Source organism: Sardina pilchardus, chromosome 2, assembly GCF_963854185.1.
Source record: "Sardina pilchardus chromosome 2, fSarPil1.1, whole genome shotgun sequence".
NCBI classification, from domain to species: domain Eukaryota; kingdom Metazoa; phylum Chordata; class Actinopteri; order Clupeiformes; family Clupeidae; genus Sardina; species Sardina pilchardus.
This window is the reverse complement of record NC_084995.1, coordinates 11729965-11739671: the sequence shown is the minus strand read 5'-3', so window position 1 is coordinate 11739671 and position 9707 is coordinate 11729965.

Sequence of the window (9707 nt, the reverse complement as noted above, 5' to 3'; positions counted from 1 at the left end):
CTCCAGACTACTGATTGTATCTCTATGTGACTTGTCAACTGACTGACTCGGATTGTGACCAGTATTCATCTAAAGCATGGAAATGTCCAAATGAATAAATGTGAATGTAAATGTATTACTGATTGTGACTGTGTTCACCACTACATATAGAGTAGACGTCACTGCGTGTTTAGTGTGGTATGGAGTGTGATACTGTCCAGGTCTCTTCAGGTGCCCATACAAAAGTGTCTTCAAAAGTCGCCTATGGACAAGTGTTGCGAATTAGCACCTGGGGTAAAACACTCAAATAATGCATTTGGTTTGTCCAATACAATTGCTATGTCCATATCAAATAAGCAATAATAATTAGGGCTGTCAAAATACAGTAACTGATTAATTTTGATCAATAAATCTGAAAAAGAAATAACGCAGATTAATTGATTCCATATTACTTTGACCTGGAGCCAAAATAAAGTGTTGATTAACATAAAGTCCTCTGCAGTGTCTGCAGCAAGGAATTTGCATATCACCTGAGTTCGACAACTCTAAAGCAAACCACATCAGTGCAAAGAAATAGCGTTGACATTGACACATTGAGTGTCCTCTAGGTTATAACTGTGGCCTGAAATGCCTTGATATGTGAAAATAACTTCTTTGCTAAGCACTTTTGAATTTATTTCCTCAGCATCTTAGGTGATGTTATAGATTGTTATGCTCATTATTTCCACAGTAAAATAATAATAAAAGAGGTTTTTTTTTTACTTTAATGTCACCAATGCTGATTATTCATTTGAATTGATTTAATTGATTTGAATATATCTAAAATACTTTCGCAGCAAAAATTATATAGGCAAATAATTTAGATTAATTAATCACAGAGTATGTAATGAACTAGATTATTTTTTTAATCGATTGACCCCAATAATAATAATTAAAAAAAAACACGAAATAAAAGGTATGAGGATGAGCAACCATTTACAAGTCGACTGGGTTTGGGTTCCTGCACAAACACATGAAAAGATAACAGAATGGTTAGTGCCTGCACAATTATCCAAAACTTTAACACCATTAGACGAGATATGTGCCATGCAATTACAGTCACACAGAAATGAATGTAAAGAGGCCCTGAAACACTGGGACAAGAATGGAAAAAAATAATGTTTCTGCTCACGAACCAAAACTTATGTTTTTCTTATGAAAAATTATGTTTTCAGTCAGAGAGCAAAACTGTTTCTACCAGGAAGACTCAGTAGACAGAATAGAATCAGATAACAATTTAATTTGAAAGGAGTTGCTAGAATACAAGTATAGAAAGAGTTCGGGATAAACATCAATCTTTGGCGCAGGCCCCCGTCTCGAATCCGTCCAGGGATGAACGGAACTCAGATCCTGCTGGTCGAAGAAGCAGGGGCGAAGAGCCTACCCCCCGATGTCGAGACCGGGACCAACTGGCGGCGGTGGTTGTGAGGGAGAAGGTGCAGATAGCATGCTGCGGCTGACAAGATGAAGACTGCTGGCCATGGTGGCTGGAGGGGTGGTGGAGGGAACGACGAAGACGGCGTACTGAGTAGCAGAGAGAAGTGTTAGAAAGAACAGTTTTAAAACACCCGCTGAATTCCTATAGGCTAGCACTGATTGAATGAATCGAAGATTGGGGGTGTTCCCCGAAAATGTAAACATGGCTATGATTCGTTACGTGAATGAATGGGTGGAGTAAGAAAGATACACTACGAGTCTCCCTAGTAGAACTTTCGCTGAAGCTATCATTTCTACCAGGAAGACTCAGTAGACAGAATAGAATCAGATAACAATTTAATTTGAAAGGAGTTGCTAGAATACAAGTATAGAAAGAGTTGGGGATAAACATCAATCTTTGGCGCAGGCCCCCGTCTCGAATCCGTCCAGGGATGAACGGAACTCAGATCCTGCTGGTCGAAGAAGCAGGGGCGAAGAGCCTACCCCCAAAGAATGAAAGATGCCCGCCAGGGCAGTAACTCAGTAACCTAAATCTGAGAGAAGAATAAAGATTAATATACGTATGACATTACATTTGATTACGTGCGTGGGCAGGGACGATGAGGATGTGCCTAGCCGTTAGAGTGTAGATAGAGAACTAAAGGGGAATTGTTAAGGGACACTTTACATGTTTTCGCTATTGTGGGGTGAAAACAAGCCAGGCGACCAGCGTCTAGGGCAACCTAGACCGAGCGATGAGCCGGGCAACCGGCGACCAGGGCAACCTGGACTGTGAGCTGGGCAACCAGCGTCTAGGGCAACCTAGACCAGTGTGATGAGCCGGGCAACCGGCGACCAGGGCAACCTGGACTGTGAGCTGGGCAACCAGCGTCTAGGGCAACCTAGACCGAGCGATGAGCCGGGCAACCGGCGACCAGGGCAACCTGGACTGTGAGCTGGGCAACCAGCGTCTAGGGCAACCTAGACCAGTGTGATGAGCCGGGCAACCGGCGACCAGGGCAACCTGGACTGTGAGCTGGGCAACCAGCGTCTAGGGCAACCTAGACCGAGCGATGAGCCGGGCAACCGGCGACCAGGGCAACCTGGACTGTGAGCTGGGCAACCAGCGTCTAGGGCAACCTAGACCAGTGTGATGAGCCGGGCAACCGGCGACTGTGAGCTGGGCAACCAGCGTCTAGGGCCACCTAGACCTTCGTGACGGGCCGGGCAACCGGCATCCAGGGCAACCTGGACTGTGAGCTGGGCAACCAGCGTCTAGGGCAACCTAGACCGAGCGATGAGCCGGGCAACCAGCGACCAGGGCAACCTGGACTGTGAGCTGGGCAACCAGCGTCTAGGGCAACCTAGACCGAGCGATGAGCCGGGCAACCGGCGACCAGGGCAACCTGGACTGTGAGCTGGGCAACCAGCGTCTAGGGCAACCTAGACCAGTGTGATGAGCCGGGCAACCGGCGACCAGGGCAACCTGGATTGTGAGCTGGGCAACCAGCGTCTAGGGCCACCTAGACCTTCGTGACGGGCCGGGCAACCGGCATCCAGGGCAACCTGGATAATGAGCTGGGCAACCAGCGTCTAGGGCAACCTAGACAATGTCACGGACCGGGCAACCGGTAATCAGGGCAACCTGAATCATGAGCTGGGCAACCAGCGTCTAGGGCCACCTAGACCTTTGTGACGGACCGGGCAACCGGCATCCAGGGCAACCTGGATAATGAGCTGGGCAACCAGCGTCTAGGGCAACCTAGACAATGTCACGGACCGGGCAACCAGTAATCAGGGCAACCTGAATCATGAGCTGGTCAACCGGGCCAAGTTTAAGATACCACAATAGCTACTGGCATGCTGTGCCCTTTTAACTGATCAGTAAATGTGTAAGGCAAAGCCTGAATATAACCACCGCCACCAGATTATGAATAGTAAATTGAATGGTACCTTAGTTATTGTTGACAGTGACTTCTGAGCATTGAAAACGTCATATGGGGTTAGTCTGATGTAGCGGAATAAGCATCAGAGGACCATCTTCCCAGAGTTTTGATGGATGAAGATGAAAGCCCCTTTTGGGCTGCGGTCGTGGCTGCGCCGATGCGGAAGGAATGAGTGGTGAACTTCTTTGGTGAGAGATTGCATATAGGTTACGCAGAACATTGGCTGGGTGCTGAACCAGGAACGTGACATTACTGAAACATCTGATGTGATAACAGAGGTAAAGCAGGAGGGACGTGCGGTCATAGTTTAAGATAATTGACCATGGAGACAAACGGGCAAACATTATTTATTTTAGCAATTGAAAGGTGGAACCTGACTCAGAGGAATCAGTTTTGGATATTTAAGGAATAAGGTGAAGTGAGTGGGGAAGAGGATATATCAGAAAGACAGAGATGCGTAAGGGGTCGAAAGACTGAATTCGTAGTGAATTCGCCGCACCGAATGAAGCCATGAAAGCCATCCGAAAAACGGCCTCTAGTTGCAGCCACGTAAGGCGAGTGGTAGCCGTGTTTAAGCGCTGTCACTAAGCGGTGCAATATCTGCCGTAATAGGAAGGCGAGAATCAGTTGAACGCGGGGAGGAATTTGAGATGCCTCTGAGGAGAAGACGAATTTGAAGATTTGAAAATAGACTAGGGAAGCCAGGGTCGTGGAGTCTGGCGTGGAATTGAATGCCTGCGAGTGTTTTCCGAATGGAACAAGTTTGAGGCCACGATGATCCGACGATACACGAGAAATGCGCAGACAGAAAAGAGAACGGGAAGGGCAGCGTGTGGTGGTGCTGAGAAAACATAACGAACCAGGACCAGGCAGAATAATAAGCGTATAGGCTACGATTCGATAAGAGCGGATGAAGCAGCATCAGATGAAAATGCGAGACATTCATCGGATCATTTTATCTGCGAACCACAAATCATTGTAAGGCCCCCAAAGCCGAGAGATGGAGCGGCATCCGTGAACAGCTTGAGAGAGACTGACGAGTCGGTGTGATCGTTATAATAAGAAATGCTGTTCCAATGCTTCAGCAACTTGGCCCAGAAGCCGAGATCCGACCGACAGCCCGAATTGAGAACAACGGAGTCGGATGGATTTTCCACGGAGTGGGCCGGGTCTAACGGCGAGATGTAGGCTAAGGAGCGCCCTTGCTGGATGATGAGCATCGCTAAATTCAGGTGGCCCAGGAGAGAGAGGAGTACTCTCTTGGTCACCGTACCGACTGAGAGGGAAGAGTCGGACACTTCGCGGATTCTGGTAAATTTTTGACTGAAAGCAACGAGGAGTTTTCGTAGGCTACCTTAAAAGTGTTTCCAAAATCATTTCGGTGGTTTATCATGCTCATGTTTTACCAGGCTACCTTGGAGAGCGTAATCAGATATGGCATGACGGCTTGATTTGAAAACCTCCCTGTGACTTTAAAACGAAAATAAATCATTTAGTCCATACAGCGATGAAAATTATTGGCCAGAAACAACACAAAAACACCCAGTCAGTCTTCGAGCAAGGTATGCTGACACAGATAGACGGAATACTCTGTGACCTCTCTCAAGTCCTTTTTCACAATACGATGCCCAGCATCCTGACATCCTGGACCATGAGCTGGGCAACCAGCGTCTAGGGCAACCTAGACCAATGCGATGAGCTGGGCAACCAGCGTCTAGGGCAACCTAGACCAGTATGATGAGCTGGGCAACCAGCGTCTAGGGCAACCTAGACCAGTGTGATGAGCCGGGCAACCGGCGTCCAGGGCAACCTGGACTGTGAGCTGTGCACTGTATGGTGGGTTCACCATTGCAGACAAACGGATTTAAAAAATTATTTGTCCCAATCTCCATCAATATTCCTAATAAACGACTTAAATAGACATAGCCTATATGTAGGCTGCACCACATGCCATTCTTATGCCTTTGTTTTGACGTCCATCCTTTTTAACCCATTAACTGAGTATGTTAGGCCTACTGGAGCTCCAAGGGCAGTTCACATTCTGTCGATGGGTTCTCCTATGCTGTCAGTAGCCTGTGTGACAAGGTCTCAGTGTTTCTATTTATGTAATGTTGTGTAATGTGTTGTCTGTCATGGTCATGTTATAGCTGGGTTGCTTTGATGAGCCCAGGACAATTTTCCCCATGGGGACATTAAAGTAGGCTATACTCTGTTCTGACAACTCGTACAGGGTGAACGGCACTTCAGCTTTCACTTCGCGGCCCTCTGTCGGCTATAACGAAGGTGTGTAGCGTAGTTCGATTAAATGAGACATCGGAAACTACAAATTTGACTCGCTTCGATGTCGCGAAACGTCTTACTTCATAAGCATGCAACATATTCTGCCTTGTCTGTTGTTTGCTGGATAAACAATAGCGTGTGTGCGACAGCAAAGTGGATGAGTGTTGCTTTAACAGAGTCGAGGATTAACCCAAATCCGAGAGGTGACGGGTCTTTTCGGCAGAAAGGAGGACCCCTTGCTAGAACGTTGCGAATGACGTCCAGAACTGAACTGGTCTCAGCTGGGAAGTTAATTAAGTAAATAGTCCAGGAGGTGCAGAACGAACGGTAATTGACAGACATTTAACAAAAGCCAGCACAGCGCTTCTGAAAGCAATTAAAATGTGAGGACTAGGCCTACTCTGCACCCGAAAGAAGCCTTAGCCTACAGCAAAGTAGAATTTCGACTGCCATTTTACGCAGAGGCCAGTCGGGGGGTGAATTGGCATAGCCTGCTTGAAGCGTCGGTAGACTAATGACGGCTTTAGCGAGAAGAGCGCCTTGACCAGCGATTTTAATGAGGTGAATAGCATTATCCGGGAGACATAGGCCTAGTGGAGAGAAGGCTCGAGAGGAATCATTTCGTGGACCGGATTCGGAATGAGGTGAAGACATGTCGAAAATCAGCCTTTTCTTGCCGAGTAGCCTAGCATATAGCCTTTCCTTATAGCCACGCCGAGTGAGTTTACACGGAAAGGGTGAAAAGTGTCCAGTCCAGCGTGATTATAAAGCGAAATATAACAAGCGGACTTGGCAGAGAATGCATTGTGATACTGGTAGGAAATTGTAGGCTACCTCCGGCCATGAAGGTAGCCTATGAATCCAGTTCTATTCTGCGGTCAGGATAGCCTACACGCTGCAGATGACGTCGCGATACGGACCAAGCAATCGGATCAGAATATTTTTAAAAGACTGAACGACATCGCAATCTACGAGTCGACGATCGATTGCGGGAGATGGCAACAGCAAGGAAGCAAGATGTCTTTACCTTAGAGAATGATTTGCCTGAGTTGTGTAGGGATGGAGACAGTGGAGGGAGCAACGAAGCTCCTGCCGAGTAGGAGCAGGGAGAGCTGTTGCCAGAGAAGCCGGCGAGACTTGAGTGCCAGCTAAAACTGTAGTTGGGTTAGCCACAGAAAAACCCGTGCTGGTGTTTGGTGCTTGGATGGGGACGAGCCACTGGATGGCGGCGGGGGCCGTCGGTGCTGCAGACGGCGAGGAGGACAGTAGAGCTTGGCGCTGGCATCCCAGCGCCTGAATCCTGGAGTCGATTGCTGTGATCGACGCAGTAAGAGAGAGAACCGCGTCCAGAATGGGTTGAGGCGATGCGGGAGAGGCCGGGATCGGAGCAGTAGACTACCTCGTAGGCTACGAGGCGCTGGAGTGACGTGCTAGGACGACCGGATGGTTAGCAGGGGAGACGAACCAGCAGACATGGTAAGACAATTGTCTTTAAATTACGTAAGAAGAAAGTAAGCAAACGTTGACGACTGAGCTTTGAACGACGAAGACGGCGTACTGAGTAGCAGAGAGAAGTGTTAGAAAGAACAGTTTTAAAACACCCGCTGAATTCCTATAGGCTAGCACTGATTGAATGAATCGAAGATTGGGGGTGTTCCCCGAAAATGTAAACATGGCTATGATTCGTTACGTGAATGAATGGGTGGAGTAAGAAAGATACACTACGAGTCTCCCTAGTAGAACTTTCGCTGAAGCTATCATTTCTCCTACCTGATGTTAGTTATTCAAGGCAAACATCACCAGCATGCCAATGACTAAAGTCTTCCACCAAGTTCCATGGATTTGGTTTCCTGCAGAGGACTATACACACAAAAGTAATAATGATAATGATTGATAATGAAATTACCTGAATGGTTAAAGGTATATCATGAATGGACATATACATGCCCCCAATTAACCATGTGCATAAGTAAAATAACAGTGTTAGCAATATGACAAATGTGATTGATTCACTCACTCACCACAGAAATGTTACACTTATAAACAGTGTCTTTTGGTTCGCTCTCAACATTTGTCTCTGCTTCATAGAGGCCAGAGTCATTCTTCTGCACATTGAACAGCTCCAGAGAGAAGGTGGTCACATTAAGATTTACTCTGTTTTTGTAAGATGAAGAAATGTCGACCTTGTTGTCCACAATCACATAGGCTACTCTACAATAATTGTGTTGTTCACGCTCCATTTGACAACTCTTAAGTTGCTCTTGTCCACATGCGTTGTTATATTCAGGGTGGCTGATCGTCCCTCTTGCACCTCTTTACAACATGCTGAGACTAGAGACACAGAGAATAATGTGCAAATAGTAAAAAAAAAAAATCATTTTCATCTAATTAGTAATCCAACTCTATCTCTTGAATTTCCCCTTTCGGTTTCCACCACATCCTCTGACCTGAGACAGGCAGGCCTCATCTGAGAGCTACTCTACTGCAAACACATCCTCAGAGATCCCACTCATACACTACACAATAAATGAACAAATTAATACATTAATCAAATGTTGCACAAAACTTATACTACAGATGTGCCAGTGTTGATAAGATATTTTATTAATTTGAATGCATGTGGGGTGGGTTGTAATATACGTGTTACAACCTACCCCTGGCTACCCCTGACAGCCATGTGTATCTTTCTGTAAAGGTCTAGTGCTTTGGTTTATGCTTGGATGAAATACATCATGTTTTGCCTCAGAAACTACAGTTTAATATAATAAGAGGCATGTGGCAGTATCTTCAATGGTATAAGTACTAAACAAAACATAGCCGTGGTGAGAAATTTTATGTCAAATCAGTTTTTCCTTATAAAATTAGAACGGGTGACATTATATGCTTAACAATTATGTGGGATAGTGGTGGAATTGTGCTGAGGTGATCATATGTCTAATATCTTATTCCTGTTTTGGAATTGGTGGTTAGAACTTAGGTGTTACCAGTTCTCACTTCTGCAACAGGAAATGGCCCCTTAGATGAACGTTGTGCTGTGCTCTTACTTCTCTAAACAGAATGAGAACCCTGAGGTGGAGCAGGCCAACTACCTGACTGCATTTGGTCAGGGTGAAAACCTTGAATTTACTGATTTAAATCATATTTACCAGGGCTTCATTTGAGCTGTAAAATGTTATGACACCTTCCACATTAGATCCGGCACCTCCCGTCCCACTATGGGAAATGAATCACTGAACTGAAAAAAAAATGCTCTTCGTGTATTGTTAAATGTTGTTAATTAAAAGCATAGTTCGGTATTTTACTCTTTAAGCCCGTTTTCTGTATTGCCTATAGGATGCAAACGAGTGGTTGACACAGAAATCTCGAAGATTGATCCTTTTGCTGCAATTTGGCTGCTTTAGAATGTTCTCTGTATGGCTTAGCATTGCTCGCTATGGGCCAGGATGATTCTGTTCTTAAATGTAGCAAACAGAAAATATGAGCAGGCCCCCTTTCCATTTCCGGTGGCCGAGTAATAAGTCTCAGAAACCCTTTAGGTCTATGAATGGGATTTACAAAATGCCTAATATAACACAGCAGAAGTTGAATTTCGCTGCATAACTTTCTATAGAAGATCGTTGAAGACCAGTAACCACTCTGTGAGTGTGAGTTAAACGAACGTTTAGGGGTGTTTTAAGGACAGAATCGTCCTGGCCCATAGCGAGCAATGCTGAAGCCTTACAGAGAATATAGTCTTGTTTCACTAAGGGGAAAAATATAAATAAAGACAAAGTTTGCATAACGTCTTCAAATACACTGGCCATCCCAGGCAAAAAACGTTCATTCCTTTGACTTGTCGGCCCACTGCTTGTCCGGTTCACCCCCTTTGCATACCAAATGGATTGCAAAAGGACATAGAACTGCACTGGACCAATGGGGCTCTATGGCTCTAATGCCGTTTAGAGTCGCTGGATCAACCCCCCCCTTTTCACTCCGGGACCTCCTACTTCACAAATGAAGCACTGATATTTAGCCCATGTTTCGGTTGTTTCTAAAAACAAAGTACTG